The following is a 12114-nucleotide window of genomic DNA, read 5'->3' as shown; positions in this document are numbered from 1 at the left end:
GATCTTGGGGACGCACGCACACGCGCCCGGCATGAGTTTTAAGCCACCGGGTCCGGGACACGAACCGTGGTCGACTACGTGGGAGTCCAGCGACATAGCCATTACGCTAACTGCTGGTTCCCAATAAATGATTCTTTTAAAATTAAAAAATATATATTATATAGTAAGTAAATAGCTAAGTCTGGCTTTGAATCAGCCTTTTTGACCCCAAAGCCCGCATGCTTTTAATTGTTCATACCCTATTGTTTTTCTTATTCATTGCTGTCACCTGAACTCTTAGGATAGGCCCAGACTTTGCTATACATCAATCACTACTGTTGAATGACCATCCAATTTTGTTCAGTCAGTCAGTAAAGATTTATCGAATGGAATGACGTGCTGGGGACCTGCAGAGGAGAACATAATTGGGCGGGGATCGAGCTAGCCTTTCCTTGACTTGCAGTGAGCTTCTAGAGACATCTGCTTTGAAAGAAATATTCTCATTAACCTTGTTGGTGTCTCAGCTCAGCAGGAGGCTGTGGTAGTCTCTCGACAGGGCCAGCTGGCCCGATAGACTTGCTTCAACCAAACTAACTTCGCGTCTTTCTAACAACCCTCCCTGTGTAAGAACCTAATGTCATAGGAGAAGCAGAACTCTTCTTGTGTCGGTCAAGGCCTTTTTCAGGAAACAATTTCCGCAAGACCTTACATTCCTGCGACTCGAATACGTAACGGGCCACACAGATGTTACTGATAAAGTCGCAGCCCAGTCAGGCTGGGTTCAGTGTTCTTGCACTCTGATGGCAGTTGTCCCCAAATATACCCTTCACTAATGTTTATCATTCCTTTCCCTTATGGGTGAAGGGAAGCTAGTAGCATGTGGGTGAATATTTGGCAGCTGGCTATCTGGGGGAAGAAACGTAAAAAACTCCCAAATGCCTGATTTGTAGCATTTGCCAGTCTATCCAGGGCATCGGTCCATCATGGCTGACCAGAAGCCACCCACAGGGCATGAGTTAACACAGCTGGGGGAGATACCACCACTGGCCCCGGCAGCGGGTAGAAGTCAGCCCCCCCAGCCTTTGCAGGAAGCCCAGACAGGAGCCAGGGCTTGCTCCCGGGGCCTCAGTTCTCCCACTTGTAAACTGAGGATTCATACAGGGCTTCTGATCTTGAATGGACAGTGCTTTCCCCAGGGCAAGTCATTCGGCCTGATGCCATGGGGCTGAGGAGGCTGGCAGAGGGGTCAGGTTGCCAGGGCAGGCAGGCATAAGGAGGAAGAGCAGGCCCTGCTCTGCCCATCCTTACCCCCTTAAGGAGGGTGGAGGAGCTCACAGGCAAGGTGGATAGACCGGGGGCATTAGAGTCGGTCCTGTTCCAAATCCTGACCCAGACCCTTAGCAAACTTCCAAAGGCCTTAGTTTTCCTATCCTTAAACAGAGGGAGGAAATACCGTACCCTCCCCACAGAGCAGCTGTGAGCGGCAGACGAGACGAAGACTGGCATGTGGCCAGATTCCTGCACGTTTATCTTCATCTCTGATGGTTATTTCCCAAGTTCTAGCAGAACCTCGTTAGACTGCGGGGTCAGCTCTATTTATAAGCAGAGTGGTAAGTCACATACACTGTGTGATAGGAAGGAAAGAACTTTCTGATAAATTATATATATGTATATACACACACACCTAGATGCACACAGTCACATATACATGGGATATACATACAAATGTATATCTCAGACACACACATGTACACACGTACATAAATACCTGTACATATAATATACATTCATGCACGTGTATGTCTGTCTGCACACACATTCATACAAGTGTGCATGCGTATAGCCCTTCATGATTCCATCATGCGACCTGAACTTCCACTGTTAACGGCCCACAGCAAAGACCACCAGTAGCCTAGTCATAGCTAAGCAAAGCGAGGTCCGTTTCATGCTGCTCCAAGGCTGTGGCACACCTGGGGGAATCACGGGACATCTTGGGAAGGGCTATTAGGAGTGGCTTGTTATAAGTAGGACTCGCAGGAAGCAGGGGATTCAGTGATTAGGTGTCTCGGAAATTCGTATCTAAGAGGGGGGACTGGAGCAAGGCGAGGGCTGTAAGTGGTTTAAAAAAAAAAAAAAAGATCACCAGTCCCATGTTGCCCAGGAGAGGGGGGTGTTGGGTCACTTGTGGGATTTCGCACGCTGTTCCTGCTCTTGCCTGTATTTGACGGGGCTACGGGGTGGGATTTTTCTGTCTCACGGTATTGGCTCGTCTGGTTCTGGCGTTCCAAGACGTGTTTATGTTCAGTTGGAGAACGCCGCGGCCTGTCCATGAGTGCCGGGCCAGCAGACCGCTCACCGCGACAGGGCCGCTGTTTTCTTTCTCACTCCCGCGACGTTTACTGGTGTCTATTAGGCACAATCACACATGCCCTCTCATCTAACTCTTGCAACTTCATGAGAAATCTTTTATACAAGAGACTGACTCTGGAAGATGAGTGGCTTTCCAAGTCCACCCAGTTTAAAACATACAAATAAAAAGAGAGAGGTGATATGAAGGAGGAGTCCCTCAGGAGTCCAAGGGACACCCCGAATCCCCTTTGCTCCCTGGAAGAGATCGTCATTCCTGGCAGGACTGGCCCGTCGCCCACGGCCTTGACCACTGAAAGCGAGTGCTGGGCCCCCTGGCTGGGCACGAGCTGCTTTCCACTGGCACAGTGGTTTGGGCTGGGTGGGAAGGTGGGCACCTCAGTTCTTCATCCCAGACCTGCCAGTAACTTCCCATGCGACTCAGAACAAGTCGTTTCCCTGCCTTGGGCTCTCAGTTTCTTCTCCTCAGCATTTAAGAGCCCCCTAACTTAGAAGGTCTGTGAGAAACGTGTCGAGTGAATGAGTGAATTTGTCCCATCACACAGCAGGGTTTCAGCCCCCCTATCTGCCTGTGTAGGAGGAGATCCCAAAGAATAGGAGTGAGTGGAGGCACCGGCCCACTGCCCAGCCTTGGCTCCAGCCATCGACCACCCAAACGAGAGCAAACAGCCAGCACACTGTTCCTTGTCCCTCGGCAGTATACGCTGCTCTCTGTCTTAGCTACGTGAAGGTCTGTCAGGGCCACAGGTTACGTGGTGGTTAAGGTGCTGGACGCCCACGTGGCCGACTGCCGTTTGAGTCCTGGACCTGGCAGAATGCTTTCTCCCTTTCCCTTTGTTTCTCTCTGCTCAAATTAAAATAATAATAATAATAATAATAAAATCATTTTTTTTTAAAAAGAAGAACATGTATCATGGTGTGTGTCCCATAATAGGGGCTTTTGTAAATATTCAGTTAGTCCAATCCCTACTTTTACAAATGGGAAGACTAAGACCCAGAATGGCCTTGTTTAGGATCCAGGCCTTTAATTTCCATGCTCTTGAAAAAATAAATAAGATTGCCAGAGTGTGTGTATATTCACCAGGAAGAGAGAGAAAGCACCTCTCTCTCCCTCTGCCTAATGGGGCATGGTCATGCTGCAATCTTTTTTCCTCCATTCCTCTTTTCTGTCAGGATTTTGGGGACACACACACACACACACACACACAGACACACACACATTTGGCATGTTTTGTAGGCTGATAGGTCTGGGATTCGAACCGTGGTCAGCCATGTGAGATCTGGCTCCCTTAACCACTGAGCTATGTGGTTGGCCCTCCGTACTATCTTGAATGATAGACTTTAGGATACAATAACGTTCTTCGGGCTTCCCTTTGTCTAAGAATGTCAGGTCTTATGTAAGTTGAAATCCAGGTGACCCTACAAGGAAACTTGTGTGTCAGATGTGACATTAAATATTGCCTCATCTGTGACCATCTGTAATGACTGTGTCCTAGAGGGCACAGAAATGAACCAGTAGACAGCTCTGTGTGTAATGCACAGACTTTCATGGGACCTGGCTCGGTGGTACAGACTTTCAGGTGATCTGACTCAGTGGTACGACATAAAGAATTAGACATCAGGTAGGATCAATATTTTTAAATATACGGAGCTAGCCCATGGCCCGGTGGTCGAGGAAGCTTCATCTCATATAGGCAGCCACACGGTTTGAGCACCTGACCTGGTGGCTTGAAAAACACACTGGGGGTACCAGCAGTTAGCGTAATGGCTATGTCGCTGGACTCCCATGTAGTCGACCGCGGTTCGAGTCCCGGACACAGTGACTTAAAACTCACGCTGGGCGCATGTGTGTGCATGCCCAAGATCCTGAGAGGAGAATGGAGGAGAAGGGATTGTGGTGTGGCCATCCCCCCAGGGGGTGATTTCTCGCTTTCTATCTCTCGGTCTCTCTGTCTTTCCGGCGAGCACACGAGCCCAATAGCAAAAATCTTTCCAAAAAAAGAAAAAGAAAACAAACACACACACACACACACACAAACCGAAAAAAACACACTGGGCACATGTGCTTGTGTGCCCAAAATCCTAAAAGGAGAGGGAAATGGAGGAAAACCGACTGCAGTGTGACCATCCCTTATTGGGGGGAGAGGGGGTGTGCTTTCTCTTTCTTTTTTTTTCTCTCTCTCTTTCTGTTTCTCTCTGGCTAGCACACATGCCCTCTGACAAATTTTTAAAAAATTATCACCTACTTTGTATCAAGCAGTTTTTTGTTTTGTTTTTGAGAAGATTTTTTTCTATAGGTCACATGAGACAAAGAGACAGCAAGAAATTACTTCCCATGGGAGGATGGGCACCCTGCAATCCCTTCTCCATTCTTCTCTCAGGATTTTGGGCACACACATGCCCAGTGTGAATCTCAAGCTGCTGCATCTGGGACTTGAGCCATGGTCAGCCATGTGGGAGACCAGCGCCTCAACCACTGCGCCACCTAGTGACTCCCCAAGCGCAGTCTGTATGTTTGTTTTTAGAGATTTTTGCTATAGGTTGCGTGCGCTCACTGGAGACACAGAGACAGAAAGTGAGAAATCATGCTTGCAGTCCCTTCTCTATTCTCCTCTTAGAATTTTGGGCATGTACACACATGCACCCAGTATGTTTCAAACCTCCAAGTCCAGGGGACTTGAACCACCATTGGCCGTGTGAAAGTCCAGTACCTTAACCACTATACTGGCCTCCCAAGCACAGTTTAAGAAGTTCTAATAGATAATTCAACAATCCTGAGGTAGGCAGGTGAGGACTCTCACTATCCTAATTTTATAGACTAGGGATGGAGGCCGACAAATAACTTGGTCACTGTCTTACCACTGCTGAGTGGCAAAGCTGGGACTCACCTAGGTGTGGCCTCAGAGCCCAAAGCCTTGGGCCCTATCCACAGCCTTCTTAGTTTGCAGCGGTTTAATGTCAGGACTTGAGGGAGCTCTGGGACCTTCTGGTCTGATCGCTTTGCTTTACTCATGAGGATAGTGAAGACCACAGAGGGACATGGATCCTCCCCAGGTTACTCAGCAATTTTTTTTGGGGGGGGAGGTTTTTGCTATAGGGAGCATGTGCTCGCCAGACAGACAGAGACAGAGAGATAGAAAGCGAGAAATCACCCCCCAGGAGAGATGGCCACACCGCAATCCCTTCTCCTCCATTCTCCTCTCAGAATCTTGGGCACACACGCACACGCATCCGGCGTGAGTTCTAAGCCACCGGGTCCGGGACTCAAACCACGGTTGACTACATGGGAGTCCAGCGACATAGCCATTATGCTAACTGCTGGTCCCACTCAGCAAGTTTTTAATAACAGACCTTGACCCTCCATGTGGGCCTCCTGACTCCTTCCTGTTCAGTATTCACTTCTCCTCTTTGAAGGAGCCCAGCAAATACGACAGCCACCTGCACGCCTTCAGCTTGTGCTGGGTTTTTCTGGACAATGCCTTGGACTTGCAGAGAAAAGCCCTGGGATCGAATCTGACCACAGCTGCCTACCCAGTGACCTTAAGTGAGTTGCTTTCTCTGTCTTGGCCTCAGTTTCTCCAGACACAGAATAAGGCTGTACGGGGTCAACAGAGAAGTCATGACGTATTTTTCTATGCATCATGACTTTTCTGAGGACCCAATAATTACCTTAAGGCTTACGTTAGCACTCCTGGCACAGAGAAAAGGGAGTGGATCCTGGAGACAGACGGGTCTGCCTCTACAATCTGGATGCGGAGACAAGACTGACATGCAGGGGAGGGCTGGGGCAGCAGAGAGCAGGCCCTGTTGGCAGCTCAGACAGGGAACCTCAGGAGGTTGGTGTGCCCTGGGTCACATCTGGCAATGCAGTCTTTAACCTTGAGGATCCAGAAAGTCTTCAGGGAAGAGAGGCCTGCTGGAACACAGACTGGCCACTAGGTGGTGCTGGTGGCACATCCGGGAATGGAGAGGGCCCAGTAACCAGCCCAGGGAATCCACCCTTGTTACTTCTAGGACACTGATCGATGGAGGGAGGGATCAGCAGGGACTGAAGGTCAGGACGCTCTGCCCCAGGAAGGAAGGACGAGAGGGAATTTCACACTCCTTTCCTCATTTAGTCTTCACAGCCGCTCTTTCAGCTATTCTCTCAGTTTTACACCCAAGGCATTGTGACTCCGAGAGGTTAAATACTTCTCCCAAGGGATACTGCTGAGCCGTGGAACCAAGGCCACTGATTGAAACTGCATGCTCTTTCCAGGAAAGTATGTTCCCTCCAGCCAGTGGAGTCACTCTATCAGCGGAGGCCGACCAGGATGTAAGTGAGGACATACTAGAAAGTACAACATGGCATTAAAACTGACTCCTCGGGACCAGCAGTTGGCGTAATGGCTAGTCGCTGGAGTCCCATGTAGTTGACTGTGGTTCGAGTTCCAGGCTTAAACTCACGCTGGCTGCCTGTGCGCGCGTGCCCAAGATCCCGAGAGGAGAATGGAGGAGAAGGGATTGGGGCGTGGCCATCTCCCCTGGGGGGTGATTTCTCGCTTTCTGTCTCTCTGTCTCTCTCTGTCTTTCTGGTGAGCGCACACGTGCCCTATAGCAAAGAAAACTCTTAAGAACAAACAAACAAAAAAACGGACTCTTCTCCCTAGGGCCGTTCCCCACCTCTTTGTCACCTGGTCCACTGCAGTAGTCTCCTAATCCATTTTCCCTTCTTCCCTCTTGCACCCCAGGGGCTATTCACGCCAATAATCATGTGAGAATGAAACCACATCACATTCTCCAGTTCAAAACCCTCCCAAGGCTTCCTTATTCCAATTAGAACGAAGCTTGCATTTCGCATCACCTCTACGAGCATTGATGTGCTGGTAAACGTTTAACAGCCGGCTCTCAGAGGTCAGGAGTCCTGATTTGTAGCGTTTGCTAATTGATTTCACCCAAGATGAAGCTGTCATCCATACAGAGCTGTCCGCCGAGACTGCTGGGATTGGCCAAGGGCACGCAGGCTGGGCACCGGCTGTGTCCGCAGGGCTGTCTGTCACGGTGGAACCGCCTCTAATTCCCACACCGCTCTCTCCCATAACTTACCTCTTTATCTCTTGCTTTATCCTTGGTGAAGTCATTTTTTTCTTGCAAATTCTTATTTTTCATTAACATAGTTTGTTTTTTAGATTTTTTAAATTAATCTTTTAGATATATGTTCATTTTAATGATAACTTTTCATGCTTCATGATAACTTTCATGTACACGTAATCTATGTACATCTTTGTGGGATTCAGAATCTTTTTTTTTTTTTTAGGTTTTTGTCATAGGGTATGTATACTTGACAGAGAGACAGAGAGAGGGAAAGTGAGAAATCACCCCCGAGGGGAGATGGCCACACTGCAATCTCTTCTCCTCCATTCTCCTCCAGGGGTTTGGGGCACATATGCATGCATGCCTGGTGTGATTTTTCAAGCTGCCAGGTCTGGGACTTGAACTGTGGTCAGCCATGTGGGATTCAGAGCCTTCACCACCACACCACCTGCTGGCCCTCAGAATGTTTTTAAAGGCGTGCATACAGGGTACAGTAATCAAGCATATACCCATGTTCATCTTCTTCAGCACTGCACATTATGTTACGTTCTGCACATTGGCTAACGGTTCTGGGTCTTGCTTTGAAATATGTATTAAATTGTCCATATTTTTATTCTGCTGTGATGTGCCGTCCTGTAGACCCTTCCCCTTATGTACCTGCATTTTCACATTCGTTACAAATTTTCTCATGAACTTCCCACCTCCCCCACACCTCTCTCAGTATCTCTCATTGGTGTCTCTGTCTCTACGCTTTGAGTCATTCAGTTTCCACCACAGGGTACAGATGTTCAGTGTATGTTAAGCAGGGACATACGGTATTTGTCTTCCATAGTCTGGCTTCTTTCACTTGCCATTCTGTCTTCTAGGTCCATCCACTTTGTGTCCAATGATGGGATGCTGTTCTTGATGGCTGCGTGGTCTCCCATCGTGTATGTACCATGTCTTCCCAATCCACTCCTCGGTTGTTGGACACTTCGGTTGCTTCCCTGACTTAGCTATTGTGTATCATGCTGCAGTGAACACAGAGGTACTGTCTCTCCAGCTGAGTGAGTTCCTGTCTTTTGGGTATGTACCCAGTATTAGGATTGCTGAGCCATATAGTAATTGTAATTTTAGATTTTTGAGGAAACTCCATACTGTTTTCCACAGTGGTTGTACCAATTTACACTCCCACCAGCAGTGCACTCTCTTCCAAATTATTAATCCTATCTTCTACCATAGCCAGTCTAGACTTACGGTCTCCTCAATTTATTTCAATCACTGTATTTCTCATTCCCAATGTTTTTAAATGTTTATGTGATTCAATGTCCTGATGATTCTAAATGTCATTTAGTTTCTGCCTGTTTTTAATCTATGCGTTATTATTCTTATGAGTGTTATTCCTGACTTTATTTGAAAAGCCTAAATCTATTTATTATGAAGTTGTTTTCAGATATTCTATTATTTCACTCTTCTCTGTAGTGGATTTATTCTCCCAATTATTTTGCTGGCTGTCTGTCAACATTCATTTTCCTCATGTGTTTCAGAATTTTAGTTCACAGCCTCTTAAGGTGGGATTAATTTTTGTTAATATAGATTTTTGCCAAAGGGTGTGTGTGCTTGTCAGAGAGACAGAGAGAGGGAAAGTGAGAAATCATTCTTCAAGGGGGATGGCCACACCACAATCCCTTTTCTTTCATTCTTCTCTTGGGATTTTGGGTACACATGCACACATTTCTGGCATCTTTTTCTCCTCCCTCCCTCCCTCTCTATTTCTTTCTTCTTTCTTTTTACATTTTTGCTCTAGGGCATGTGCATTCACCAGAGAGAGACAGAGAGAAAAAGTGAGAGATCGTCCCCAAAGGGGGATTGCCACACGACAATCCTTTCTCCACCATTCTCCTCCAGGGATTTTGGGCACGCATACACACATACCCAGTGTGACTCTCAAGTAGGTCGGCCATGTGAGATCCAGCGCCTTAACCACTATGCCACCTGCTGGCCCAAAGTGGTTCTTTTCCTGTCTGTAATCACCCTATTTAGTGGTTTGTTTGCTCCCTGCACTCCTGGGACTCTGTCTGGGGTCTGGTTTTATGCTGGTGACTCGAGGCTCTCACCCTGTGATAAGCATGGGGAATTCACGTGCCCAGTCACTGAACTGACCTCACATGGGGCTCATGCAGCTCCTTACGACTGGAGGGCAGACTCCTGGCTATTCCTCCTGCTTCTGGAGTCAGACCCCTGGCGTCAACGTTAGGCAGCTCCTCGGGTTTGCACTGCATTTCTGGTCCTCACAGATGTTTATCCTGACTTTGGGCATGGCTATTCTGGTGTTGAATTTATCTTTTTATATCGCTCCCATGAACTTATTGCAAGGGAGGCAGGCTGGAAGCGGGAATGTGTAACTCCATCTCGGCCAGAAGGTTTTGGACCCTGTGAACCTCCCCAGGGGAGACACTGTGACTGTGGATGGGATGGTTTCCAGTAGCCAGGTGTGAAGCTACGAGAGGAAGGTGTCTGCCCTTCGGGATGTTTCCGTTTTATTCCTCAGGGAGACACAGGCCCTGAGCAACCAAAGAACCCCCTGCAGAAAGCCAGTTTGGTCCTCCCAGCCTCTGGCCTCCCAAGTCATCCCATCAAGGGGCTTCCTGCCAACGCTCCACCTCAAAGGTCTTCACTTCCGTGGGGCTGTAGATGTTCACAGCCATATTTGCATTTCAACAGGGTCTCATAAAGATGTTTTCATCTTGAGAATGTACAAAAGTAGAATTGAAACGGCGGAATGACAGGCCGTGTGCGGGGTTGATTGGCTGGGTCAGAGACATCACACCTGGCTGGCGGGGAGAGCTTGCTGACGACAGGAGCTGTCCAACACGGCGTGGGCTGCTGTCACCGGAGGAACTCAAGCGGCAGACGGCTGACCTTCCTCTGGGCGCCCGGCGAGGCCTGGGTGGAGGGAATCTTACAGCAGGAGGGAGAAGCCAAGGAAACAGCTCTACAAAAGCATTTTGTACACTGAGAAGTGTCACTAAAATGTTATTACTGTTCTAAGAGCTACATCGCCACTTTGAAAGCGAGCCTCACTCCCCACGCTGATGTATTTTCAAAAGCACACCCTACACTGCCACTTGCAGGCCCTGAGAACTGGGGGCACATTTTCAGTCTCATCTGTGAATGAAAGGCTTGGATTCCAGCCTAGTGTTCTCAGAGTCTCAAGCAGTAGAACTCCGTCCAGACAGTGCAGGGCTTCCCTGCTGCTCCTGAGAACTCAGCCTCCTCGGGCCAGCCCACGCATGTCCACCGACCTCTGAGACCTGCTGCGAACAGTGACGATGGCATTTCCAAACCGGCAGCGCCTTTAGTGTTTTACAGTTACCTTTGCAGAAAGGTTTGTCTTCATCTTTTGCCACTTAAAAACACTAATGGATGGGATCAGCAGGTGGCTTGGTGGTTAAGGTGCTGGATTCCCATGTGGTGGACCATGGTTCAAATTTTGGACTGGCAGCTTGAAAATCATGCTGGGCGCTTGTGCACACATGCCCAAAATCCCAGAAGGAGAATGGAGGAGAAGGGATTGCTGTGTGGCCATCCACCCCGAGTGGTGATTTTTCATTTTCCCTCTCTTTCTCTCTCTGGCAAATGCATGCACTCTATGGCAAAAACCTAAAATAAATAAATAAATAAAAAGGAAAGGAATTGCGGTTTTTGTCTGTTTCTGTTTTAAAACCTTAGCTTTTTTTTTTTTTTTTTTTTTTTCTTTCAGTGTGATCTCATTTGTAATGCTCTTGAAGATGGCTCTTAAAGGCCCAGCTGCAGTGCTGCTCAAGTAGTGCCACTGCTGGGGAGACTGCAAGTCCCGCGGGAGACCCAGGTTTGGTTCCCAGGCCGACCTGAACACGCCGGGAGTCGTTGTGCACACCTGTAATTCTGGCTAATTGGGAGGCTGGGCCAGAGGATCCTGACAGGGTGCGACTCTGTAACAAATACCTGTCTCTGTCCCTCTCCCTTTCCCTCATCTCTCTTTCTTCAAAAGGTAAAAAAAAATAAATAAAAAATAAATAAAAATTTAAAAAAGTTACTCATAAAGAGGGGACAGCAGGTGGTATGATGGTTAAGGCACAGGACTCCTACATGGCCAACCAGGGTTTGAGTCCTGGACCTGGGGCCTTGAAAATCTTACTGAGTGTGTGTGCATGTGTGTCCAAAATCCTGAGAGGAAGTGGAAGAGAAAGGACAGCAGCGTGGACATCCCTCTTGGGGGATGATATCTCACTTTTCTCTCTCTCTCTGGTGAGCACATGTACCCTACCGGCAAAAAAAGAAAAAGAAAAAGAAAGGGTTCCTCATAAAGATAAATGTACTATAACTCCAGAAAGACGTTCTCAGGAAAATGAATATCTCCCCCCAACTATTATTAATGGGTCTCAAACTCTTACAGCACACTTGGTGGCTGTGAAGGATTCTCCCACTGGCCCTTTCAGCGCAGTGTCCCTTCCTGACCTAGCAGGTGAGGGCAGGGCACTTGTCATGGCTGGTGGCCGCCTGAAGGAAGGAGGGGACGTCCTGTCTATGGAGCAGCGTGTGTGTCACCAGTGCCGGCTCCCCGAGTCCGTAGGGCTCCTCTCTGTGCCCAGACAGGCACGGTGCCCTGAGGAAAGTCACACAGCCAAGAAAAGGCAGAATGCCCTTCCCTAGTCACCCTCCTTCCCAACCCTC

At 48.4% G+C, this 12114-nt stretch overlaps 1 long non-coding RNA gene across 1 annotated transcript in view; it reads left to right on the top strand.

Moving 5' to 3' along the window:
• The window catches only part of LOC102479145 (uncharacterized), a 23742-nt gene extending 12317 nt beyond the window's left edge, over positions 1 to 11425 (top strand). The window contains exons 2-5 of the long non-coding RNA XR_336909.1: positions 5761 to 5890; positions 6465 to 6661; positions 8286 to 8484; positions 11162 to 11425. This is a non-coding gene — a long non-coding RNA (uncharacterized LOC102479145). The remainder of the gene's footprint in view (positions 1 to 5760; positions 5891 to 6464; positions 6662 to 8285; positions 8485 to 11161) is intronic.
• Positions 11426 to 12114: the final 689 nt, after the last annotated feature.

This window comes from Tupaia chinensis, unplaced genomic scaffold (assembly GCF_000334495.1).
Source record: "Tupaia chinensis unplaced genomic scaffold, TupChi_1.0 Scaffold143758_1, whole genome shotgun sequence".
Classification (NCBI taxonomy): Eukaryota; Metazoa; Chordata; class Mammalia; order Scandentia; family Tupaiidae; genus Tupaia; species Tupaia belangeri.
This window is presented reverse-complemented; position numbering and strand designations above follow the sequence as displayed.